The sequence below is a fragment of the Sapajus apella genome, unplaced genomic scaffold (assembly GCF_009761245.1).
Source record: "Sapajus apella isolate SASKATOON/1434 unplaced genomic scaffold, GSC_monkey_1.0 scaffold17, whole genome shotgun sequence".
NCBI classification, from domain to species: domain Eukaryota; kingdom Metazoa; phylum Chordata; class Mammalia; order Primates; family Cebidae; genus Sapajus; species Sapajus apella.
The window spans coordinates 25,328,469-25,340,787 of record NW_022436957.1 but is presented as its reverse complement, the minus strand read 5'-3'; the positions used below and the strand labels follow the sequence as shown (position 1 = coordinate 25,340,787).

The 12,319-nt window shown below is 35.3% G+C and overlaps 1 protein-coding gene and 1 pseudogene across 1 annotated transcript in view; both read right to left on the bottom strand.

Annotated features, from left to right (window-relative positions):
• IL1RAPL1 (interleukin 1 receptor accessory protein like 1) overlaps window positions 1-12,319 on the bottom strand; it is a 1,311,893-nt gene that overhangs the window by 192,366 nt on the left and 1,107,208 nt on the right. The gene's annotated exons all lie outside the window — the stretch shown is intronic.
• Window positions 11,886-11,995, bottom strand: LOC116556824 (annotated as a pseudogene).

The window sequence follows — 12,319 nt, the reverse complement described above, 5'->3', positions numbered from 1 at the left end:
CTCTTGTCCTACTTTCGTATCTAATTCTCCAGCACGCTGGTAAGTTCTTTTCACAGGCATGAGTGGACTTGGCCAGGAAGAGCAAACTCATGGTAGAAAAAACATAAAATGGATTTCCTCATCTTGACAGCCCTCTGAATGTTAAACAAAAGTGTGCTCCAACCATGGGGTCCAGCTCAGAGCAGGGGCCTATCTGCCAAGACAGCATTTTTCCTGTTTCAGCACTACAGCTAAATATGGAATGCACTGTGTCACTTAGACAAAGAAAATGAATTTTGTCAATCCAGACAAGATTTTTTAAAAAAATGTGTCCAGCCCTTCCAGCCTCCTTTTTTATGTCTTCCAGCTGTAACCCATGCTGAAGATTCATAGACTCACTGCCTTATTGTTCCCCTATTGACTGATCTTTAAAAAGGACTCTTGACATGAACAATTGAAATCAAGTTAAGAAAGGTAGCATCTCATCCATAGTCATCTGAATTTTATAACTTACAACCTACTGCAACCAGGAGAGGCGTCTCTTTAATAAAAACAAGGCAGATGAGAGCCAGTAAAGGCCCTCCCTTAAAACTACTTGGGTGTCCATCACTCAGAGATAAAGATAAAGCAATCCTCTGCATATCCAATTCTCTGTCACAGCTACACCCATACCTTATCTCCTACAGACATTATATATGTGTGTGTGTGTGTGTGTGTGTGCGCGCGCGCGTGTGTGTGTGTGCACGTGTGTATATATACGTGTATATATATATATATATACGTATATATATGTATACGTATATATATATATACACACACATATACACACATCACTGTTACTATGTTTTCATTTTGAGGACATGAGATTTTTCCTGAGCACATAATTTCCTTTTATTATAAAAACATAAATTATACACTAATTGGTTTCTAAATTTCTGCTTCTCTCTAATGCCAATGAGAAAATCACAAGATAACTTTTCAGCAATAAAAATAAAGTTCACAATACTGTAGTTCTTAAAACAATGTTTACATTTATTATTTGCATAATTCACAATATTTTGCAAAAGATATTTAAGACTAATATAATATCCTTCAATGCCAAAAGAAGGTAAGAGGTAGACTTGATACTATCACACAAGAGCTAGGAAAGCAAATATCACTGAACTACCATAAATAATTTATTTCATTAAAATGTTCCCTTATATTACCATGATGGGCCAATTTAATCAGTTCAGAATCAAGACAGTTTTGCTCAAAAAAAAAACCTTTTTCTTATCACTTTAGAGTATGGTCTTGAAGCTCTGAGCAATGACATACAGGTTATTTTTCTTAGTGAGACGCACTCCTTTGTGACAGTTTTTGACAAACAACATCAGGATAACTAGGTGTGCAGGAGCGACACTGAGGGATGATAGTGGGCTCAGTGTAGCTTTGGGAGCAACTACCTGATCCCAATTAAATTGTGCTGGCACTGAATATTCAAAAAGACAGGTTAGAAATTGACCTTCATTGCCCATCTTTATCTGGAAGTGAAACCCCTGCTACTCTGTTACATAATCACCAACAAAGCAAAATTCATCTCAGTTGCTAAGCTTCATAAACAGTTCCATTTCTTAGACAATGAAGAAAATCAGACAAAATTATTGCTTTATTTGCCACCATATTACAATATAACAAAGTAGTGAATGAATGTTCATTTTCAAACTTAAATTACCTATGACTTTAATTATCTCTCCCCCCGCCCCCCGCTTTTGAGACTTATTTTTAAAAGGATCTTTGATTTGCAATGACATGTTCTTCAAATATGCTTCTTGAACAGTATTTTTCTTTTGTGCAGATAAATCATCTCAGCAGTTTGGGTTCTAAAGAATTCTTTAACTCAAATTCAAGGAGTAATTTTTCAAAAGAGGTATATTTCATGGAATATTTCATGGAATGTTTTTGATAAGTTTTTCTCCCTTTTATAAAATACCAAACTATTTGTCCTAGAAGACAGCTACCGACAACAGAAAGAGACTTTCGTTTGCTTAAGGAGCAGGGTTAGCATTTATAATATCATGGGAGCCTGGTTTCTCTTTTGTATCTCTACTGCACACTGTCTTGCATTTAAATGAATGCTTAAATTCTAAGTAATTGTTTTGACCATTTGAAAAGTCCTTTTGTTCAAAGCTCTGAGAGATTTGGTCAATTTCAATTTGTTCCTCTAATTAATTATATATTTAGATTGCTCACAAATTTGCCATCAACAGTGTATTTTCTAATAAACAGAAGAAAAACAGAAACAAGCCTTCATGGAAGCAATGTCCTTTCTGCTCAAATATTACAGAGAGGGGAACGCTACTCTATTCTCAAGAATGAATTCAGTGCCTGAAAAACTTTTCAAGTGAAATTACTGGATACATACAGTTGAGAATATATGACTCTAATTTTTTTGAAATGATTATAATAAAAATAAATTCAGGTTGTTAGATATTGTGTTTGCTACTGAACTATATAAAACTAACAATCAGTGACAAAGGTGGGAAAATGATGTACACAAAATTGACAATTGGGGAAATAATAAATAACTTTTGACTGTGTGTGGGTGGGATTGGGTGGGTAGACTGAAGAAATGCCAGGCAACGTTCTAAGTGTTTCACATACATTACTGATTCAACACTCATACTAAAGATTCCATTTGGCACTATTAGTATGTCTTATTAGTGTCTATTTCACAAATGAGAAGTAACTGTAGCACAAATGGGTTAAGTTATTTACTCAGTGTTACTCAGCTAACAAGTAATTACCATGGCTTTCAAACCGAGCTGCTTGGTTCTACAGCCGGGTTTTTGATCACCGTACAATAGTGCTGATAATTACTTGTTTTAGATTCAATAAAAATACAGCCAGATCAAGGCTGATCGTATGCACAGGAGCTTTTCTAGAATATATCATGTGATTGAAGAAATGCTGACAAGGGGCTTTTCTCCCAAATTGTTTTCTTTACCTTTTGTGTGAAGTTCTACAACTAAAGATTTTTTTTGTGTGGGAGAGTGTCATATATTGTATAATAAAAACAGCCCCCAATATTGTGTAACGGGTACTGGATTTCTCTTTGGGAAGATGGAGAAGTTTTAGAGACTGACGGTGGTGATGGTTGCACAGCTTGTGAAGGTATTTAATGTCACTGAACTGTACACCTCAAATAATTAAAAAGGTAAACTTTATGTTATGTATATTTCACCATAAAGAAACAGTCTCTGAAATCTGATTTCAGATTCTAATTTTTACTTCTAGATCCTTAGCAATGTACATAAAACAACTTGTTTCAGTGTTTTCTTCTGCAAAGAGGGTAGAATAAAAGAACCTACATCAGGGTGGTTGTGAAGCTTAAATAAGAAATCCATGTATTATCAGAGTACATGGATTTCTGAGGCAATAGGCTTACAAATGTTATTCTTACACTCATTCTTAAAAGCAATGCTTAGAACAGTACCTGGCACATAATAGGTACTCAATAAAAATTGTTGAACGAATGATTGAATAATTCATTACACACAGGTATTGATCGACTTATGACCTATGCAACTTACGACCATTTGACTTTACAACCACAATCGCTAGCCACGACTGCTCCGCGTCTGGCAGCGCAAACGTTGCCCAGCTGGGCATACGACAGTGCGGACCAGCTTCCGGCAGCACTACCATCTCCGCGTGCACCATTTCAACTGTTATCCCAGACTTGGTACAGCAATTTGTGTTTTGTGTCTTGGATATTTTTCATCAAACCCCTCCCAATAAACTTCTTATACATTTCGAAGCAATGGACCCAAACATCGAACGATTTGCAAGGATTGAACGGATGGCACACAATGTGTTTCGTCCGTATCGTGAAATTTATGAAGAAAAAAAAACATACGATTCAGACAAAGCTCACCATGTTTATGAAAAAACCAACTCCGGTAACCCCAACTGCTGCCTCATATGACGACATCAAGGATCCGCAGCCAAGCACCAGCGGCCAATAAAATGTTTCATACATGTTTATATATTTTGATATGTTTTGCAATTGGGAAAATGTTTCCTATGGTATTTTTTACACCTGTATTTTGTATTTTTGTATGCACCTGTATTTTGTAATTTTGTATGTTTTGCAAATATTAAACCAGTTGTACTGGTAATGCAGTGTTTTACTTAAACCTGACGAATGTAAAAATAAGAAACAAAATGGTGTAGAGATGATACAAATGGCATAAAATGAACAAAGAAAATTATGATATATAACAAGAATGAAAGAAAATTATGATAAAATATGACTTAAAGATTTTTATAACATCATTTCACAGTACTGTACATATAGCCTACTCAAACTTACGACCAAATTGTGTTACAACCGGTCTGTTGGAACCAATTGTGGTCGTAAGTCGAGCACTAGCTATATTATTTTTATGCATTGGTTTGCCTTAGTATCATTATAACACCTTGGTATACAAAACCCTATTTTTTGAGACAAGTGTAACAGAAATAGCAGGAGAATACTGAATCGGGCAGGGAACTTAGTGTGCCAGTTTGTCTAATTCTCACTTACTCAGGACTGTCCAGGTGCCCAGTATTACTCAAAACCTAAACATATAAGTACCTAAATCAATGTTTCAGCAAAGTTACCTGGTGAGCTTGTTTATAAATGTAGATTTCAGCACACAACCACAGGTATTCTGATTTGCTAAATCTGTGATGGGACCCAAAAATCTGCATTTGAAGAGTCACAAGTTTAATGGAGTTGACTGGCAGACTATTAAAAAAATAAGTTAAACTTTTTTTATTTTGAAATAATTGTAGAATTGCATGCAGTTGTAGGAGATAATAGAGTCCATTCCACGTACCCTTTGCCCAATTTTTTCCAAAGGTAGCCTATTGCAAAACCATACTACAATATCACAACCAGGATATTGACATTGACAGAGTTCATCAATGTTAAACAGACTGTATTTTGAAAACGGATCTAATAATCACTAATGAAGTGGTTCTCAGCCTGGATGCATATTAGAATCACCTTGAGAGCCTTATGAGAAATTGTCACACCCCAGATCCGGACCAATCAAATCAGAGGCACTGATTTGGAGGCCTATCCACTCCCCACTTTGCAATGGATTTGCAGACTGGTTAAGAGTTGCTGCTGTATTGTGACACTTGGTCCTTCCTTCCTAGTTTCAGAGGAGAGGCCAGATTTATAAGCTGAAACTTACCCCAGGTACTAAGAGTGAAGACAAAAGTAATTCTTCATCTTTGAAATTTATGCTTTGCCCCATTTTCAAGATGTAAGAAGTACCCCTAACTAGAAATCTAGAAGCAGAGTCATTTAAGTTGTTATAGTGGTAAAATAACTGGCCATTACCCCAAGGGAAATGATGGCTTTCTCACCAAACACTATATAAAGACCATTGTGCTGAAAATAAAGGGCCTAGCAATAATTTTGGCATAGCCTCTTTTGTAATTATCTACCAATTATGCTACTGCTGGGTAGAAAATAACCCTTTTTGAAAATATTTAAATGTGATCATCAAATTACTCAATCATTTTATATTTTAGGAAAGTAAGCTTTTTATTCAGTATGCCATATATATTTCAAGCTGTGTGCATAATATGGTACCTAGCATTTGCAATCAAGAAAATCAAGGCCTACAGTTAATAAAATATTATTTCCGCCAAATTTTTAGTAACAATATTGTTTTCCAAGTAGAAATAACTACAAGTGTTTTCTTTTGGTATTTTGCAATATATCTACCATACATTACATACTGCATAAATATGGTAGCAGTGTTGGTCTAATTAGATAATCCCAGTAATCTCCAAGAAAAAGAAATATGGTACAGATGAAAGCAGCTCTGTAGGGCACTTGAGTATATGTATTATCAATAATAACCATTTTGAAAAGGCAGTGTTGTCATTAACTGCAAAGGGCAATCTCAAATCTGTGAAATGTCATAATTATTTTTTCAAGCTATATGTCAAATATTGAAATCCCAATAGCTTAAAAGACCTTACAACAACCACATGTATAACCATTAAATTACGGTACTGATTAAAACGATAATGACAACAATTACACCTTTAATGTCTGAGGGTAATATGAATGAAGCTAGGTGGCTTTCTAAAATGCCACATCTTCAAAATAAGTTATGACTCACTGAAGCCTAATTAACTCTTCATGACATTACTGTCCAATATAATTATATTTCTTTACTCTCCTTTAGTTTATCTCTGGTCTCTAGGGTTTAGTTGCTAAAATAACTCAAAGATGGACACTTTGTTCCTATTAACCCCAGAATACATTTGCATGGTGCAGGTAATTCTCAGGCTGTTTAACCTTTGCATTAGCTCAAGGGGAAACTGCTGGTTTGCTCCCTCAGTAAGTAGCAGTAACTACCTCAGAACAATGTGACACAAAGTTTTTTTCTTTCTTTTCCTTAGGAATAGTGGCAAATACTTGACATTTGTGAAATAAATGAGAGAAAATTTGTATTTTCACCAAGAGAGTATAATTTTATAAGCTACGCACCTGCCTGCCTTTTCTCTTTTTATATACTTAAAAATATTAATTTATTTATTTTGGCTATCTGTTAGTTTTCTAGGGCTGCTGTAGCAAAGAACCACAAACTAAGTGGCTTAAAACAACAGAAATGTATTGTCTCAGAGTTCTGGAGGTTAAGAGTCTAAAATCAAGGTGTTGACAGAAGTATGATTCCCTTTGATACAGGTAGGGGAATCTTTCCTTGCCTCTTCTTAGCTTCTGGTGCTCTGTCATCAATCCTTGGCATTCCTTGGCTTGCAGCTGCAGCACCCAATCACTGGATCCATTATCCAGTGATGTTCCCTCCTGTGTGTCTGGGTGCCTCTTCTTATAAGGACACTAAGCATATTGAATTAAGGACCTACTCTACACCAACAGAACCTCACCTTAACTAATTACATCCCTAATGTCCTTATTTCCAAATAAAGTAACATTCTGAGGTATGTGCTGGGGGTTAGGATTTCAACATATCCTTTTGGGAGAATATATCCAATTCATAACAGATTATAAAGATGATATATGTGGCTGGGCATGGTGGCTCACGCCTGTAATCCCAGCACTTTGGGAGGCTGAAGCGAATGGATCACCTGAGGACAGGAGTTTGAGACCAGCCTGGCCAACATGGTGAAACCCCGTCTCTAATAAAAATACAAAAATTAGCCAAGCATGGTAGTGGGCACCTGTAATCTCAGCTACTTGGGAGGCTGAGGTACAAGAATCGTTTGAACCTGGGAGGCAGAGGTTGCAGTGAGCTGAGATTGCCTCACCGTATTCCAGCCTGGGCAATAAGAGCAAAACTCCACCTCAAAAAATAATAATTATAAAAATAAAAAGTGATATACACTTATTTAGAATAATTCAAACAAGACAATAGTCTGCAAAATAAAAAATAAAGTTATCCACCCTCACCACCTCCCTAATTCCTGGAAATAATCATTGTTAAAAATCTGTGTATACTTCTCAATTTTCCCATATATAAACATACAGATGAACTAAGTGTATATATCTATGTATATATTAAAGATAATTAACAACTTATATACAACTATCCAAGTTACATATAATAGACATCTTTCTATTTCAGTACATTAGGAGATAATAATGATTGGCATTTTGCTGAGAGTCAAATATACACTAGGTCTTTATTAATTGCTTTCAGCAAATAATTGTATTTAATCTTTACAACAGTCCTATGAGGTAGGTCCAATTTCAGACCCCATTTCACAGACCAGTAAAGAAAGGAACAGAATTAAAGTAACTTGTCCTAAACCATACAGTTGATAAGAGGTAGAAGTGGGATTTGATCCCATTGACTCATGCCAAAGCCTGTGATCGTAACTATATTATCCACATAGCATTTCATTTTATAGTTGTTTCTTATTTGAAAGAATTTAAAAATAATAGAGACATCCAAATCTGTCATTTTGTGATGTCACTCACAGAAGATTACCATTTGTACTCTAACTAAAGTAAATGATACATTCAGATGTTAAACACATCATTTGCTGTCAATTATTCCTGGGGAATTACCTGTTTCCAGATAATTTTATGTATTTAACACCGGTGGTTTTATTTAAACAATTATTATTCAACATTTAATGAGCACTTTCTTTGGACTGATACTCTTATCAGAGAGTAGAAAATAATACACTACATTTTTTTGTTCTCTAAGTATTGGTGGGAGAGAAAACTTAATTGAAAAATAATATTAGAGGTGTACAAAAAAAAATTGGGAGTATGAAGAAAGGAGTAACCAACTTCAGTGTGGATTTGTTGGGAAATACTGAAAAACTTAAGTCTTGATAAGTGACGTAAATCTTCAATGATTTGAGCACGTATTGTCAGGTGGATGGGGGTAAGAGAAGGTGGGGTTGGTGGGTATGGTAGATTCTGAAATGGCTCCTCATAATCCCAACCTCCTAGTAGTTGCATCTTTGTGTAATTCCAATTTTTTTGGAGTGGGCTAAACCTAGTAGCTTGCTTCTACCCAACAAAATATGGTAAACATGATGGGACATCACTTTAGTGATTAGGTGGCCTAAGATTATGAATTTCTTCTTGCTAAAAGACCCTCTCCACTGTTGACTTTGATGAAGCAGCTTCCATAATTGTGTGGCAGCTGCCTACAGAGAAGCTCTTGTAGTAAGGAATTGAAAGAGGCCTCTGGACAACAACTTGTTAGGAATTAAGGCCTTGAGAAATTAAATTCTGCTAACAACCACTGAGTAAATATAGAAGCAGATCCTTCCCCAGCTGAACCTTAAGATGAGACTGTAGTACAGACTGACACCTTTATTGCAGCCTATGAGACATTCTGAAGCAAAGGACCCAGCATGGCCATACCCAGATTTCTAACCTACAGAAATTGTGAGAGAATAAATGTGTATTGTTTTAAGCCATTAAATGTGTGCTAATTTGTTATGTAACAATAGATAGCTGATGCAGTGTGAATTGGGTAAAGCAGTGAGAATTGGGTAAAACACATGTGTCCATGCACATACATATCATGCTCATGCACACAGGTGTAAATATTTTGCTATGTCTTGGTAGTATAGTTTAGCTGAAACTTAGGGCACAAAGATGACCATGCTAAAGGAGGCTCAACATATGACCACAAAGGATACTTATGCCAAGTTAATATGATTGGACTTTAGGCAGTCTTGTACTGTTGAAGGTTGTAGCAGCTAGTTGGTTCTGTGTATTAAAAAACATGCTTGGGAAGCTGAATTATACATTTGCAAGAATTCAGGCAGGGAGTCTTTTAGAATGGCGATAATGGATAGGTAATGGGAACATGAGCTAGGGTAATGGGGAGAGAAGATCCAGAATCGAGTTTTGAGTAGTATTTCAGTTCACTCATCAGATTTTAATGTATGGTACTGTGAGGGAGGATAACTCCTAGGAATTTTTCTACATGACTATAAGAATTTTGTTGCTACACATTACGAAAAGCCAGTTTTGAATGACAAATAATGAGATCAATTTATCCAGGATGAACTTGAGTTATCAGTGGGAGATTCTCCTGTTGTGTTGATATGGGCCTGAAGGTCAAGAAATAGGTCTTGTCTAAAGAATATATGAAAAACAGTAAACACACTTGAAGGAGTAGAATTTTCCATAACTGTAAGTAAAATGAAAAGCAAGATAATGCAAGACAAATCACAGGATTCAAATATTTAATGGAGGTACAAAATATAAAGAACCAGCCAAAGAGACAGCAAAGAAATAGAGCAAAAGTTAAAAAACAGAGAGGGAGGTAGGTACAGCATCTCAAGAGTACAGTCGTCAACAGTGCTAAATGATTTTGAGAAGCCATATATGATTAGCACTTCATAGTGTTCACTAACTTCAGTGAGTTCCGTGATAATTTAGCTACCTTCTTATACATTTCCTTAAAGTTACACAATTCTTTCAGCATTGTTGAAAATTCTAATGCCTTAAATTGTGATAAGACTAATCATTCTACATGATTCCTCCCCTCCCACCCCCAGGTCATGAATATTATTATTAAGGGTTGGTTCTGGTACCAATCATTTTGCCTGGAATAAATAATGTCATTCCATGCTGGGAAATGGCCTTATTCTTCTGATAGCTTGACAAGTTTTTAATCATCCTTACACCATGCAGAGCCAGAAACAATTATTTGATTTACATGAAATCTATAAGTGACATTAGATAACAAATAATTATCAGTGGGAGAGAAATATGGTAGGTCTTTTAGTAGCTAAATATTACAGGTTGTCACACAAAAGGCTGTCGTTGGTTAAAACAATACCACAAAAGTTAGTTTCAGTAAATCAAATTCCAAACTGGTTGTTTGAATAGAAAAGTAAATCATTCAGATGGATTCAGGTCATTAAATGTTGGGTGAGTGTATGCCTACACCAGTCTTCCATGTCTCTGTAGGGTATGCCATTTATTTTTAGATGACATGAACTCAAGCACATGTTTATTAGGAATGATGACAAACAATGAAGCAAGTGCCTCTGAGAAACACCTACTCGAGTGAGGTAGTAACAGTATTGAAATGATTTTATGTATTTTTGACCAATAATTAAATTAACTTTCATGAGTCCCACCATTTTACTTACCAGTCATTTAACTTACACAGAATGTTTTGGACATGTTAAGCCAACCTACCTGGAATTATCTGATTTCAGTTAACTTATCAATCTATTCTACTATGTCATAAAGCTCATACTTTGACTTAGACAAGATATCGCTCTCTTTACAGTCTCATTTTATAAACTACAATCTTACAGGGAATAGATTAATGATGCTAAGGAAAAATATATTGGATACATCGATAGTTTTGATTACGTCTTTTAACTCATGTTTGAGACCATGGCGTAAAGCTAACTGCTTGGCTTTCAGTTCTTTTACTTACAAATAGATAAAAGAAAAAGTGACTCACTTTTAGAGTGATTAATTTTATTAATTCTCCTCTATATCATTTCTAAACCAATTGGAGGAAAAATTGCAAGTAACGTAGAATACCTGGGGATATAAAATATACTCTAAGATGTGAGAGGACCATGTCACCAAGGTTACTCAGGAAAGCATTGATTCAATATTCAAATAATACATGAATGCTCATCTCCTTTCACTCAAGTATTCTCGAAGGAATTAGTACCACTGAAGGAGAATCTTAGCTATTTAAGGAAGTGGATTTGATGAATTCCCTCAGTTAACTTTCTAATGTTTATCAAGTCTTAATACTGTAATATTTTTGATATCTAAATCCAGCAGTGCTTATTACAATAAAAGTGCATTAAAGTATTTTATATCTGTGAGACCTAATATATATATGATATATATATTATATATTAAATATGATATATATGATATATGATACATATATGATAGATAGATACACATATAGGCAGTTACATGTTTTCATGATTTTTTTAGAGACAAGGTCTCGCTTTGTTGTCCATGGTAGAGTGCAGCTGTGTGATCATACCTCACAACAACCTCAAACTCCTGGGTTCAAGTGATCTGCCTGCCTCAGCCTCCCAAGTAGCTAGGACTACAGGTGTGAACCACCACACCCAGCTAACAAACCACCATGGCATGTGTGCATCTATGCAACAACCCTATGGGATGTGCACATGTACCCGAGAGCTTAAAGTACAATAAAATAAAATTGGTAGAGATGGGGTCTCACTATGTTACCCAGGCTGGTCTCAAACTCCTGGCCTCAAGTGATCTTCCCACCTTGGCCTCCCAAAACACTGGGATTACAGGCTTGGGCCATCACACCCAGCCTCCATTTTTTCATATTTTTGAAGTTACATGCCTAAAAGTAAAATCACGTGTTAGAAGGCTAATTTTTATTTGAGAACATGTATTATGTTTATGTTATTATAAAATATATGTTCTTTTTCAGGTATTATGGTAGATTGTCTTTTAAATGGATAGGAACAGATACTACACTTGATCTTAGCCCAAAGGCCAAGAATCCATTAAATTATATTTTTAAGGATGACTACCATATACGGTAGTAAATTCATACATATAGTTGTTTTCCAGATTGTTTTTGCAAGAACATCAGAAATTCAGTAATGATAAGCATTTATTATTTTGGTGAGTACATGATAATTTATTTAATGCCTGTCTCCACCATAGACTGTATATTTTAGAAGGATTTATACTTATTTACAGCTGTATCAATATTTTGTGACCACATAGGTTTTTAGTTCACTTTTGTTGAAATATTAACTAGAATCTAGTTTTAGATGATCACTTGCTCTGATATAACCCACATGTTCATGTTCTATTTCATATTTC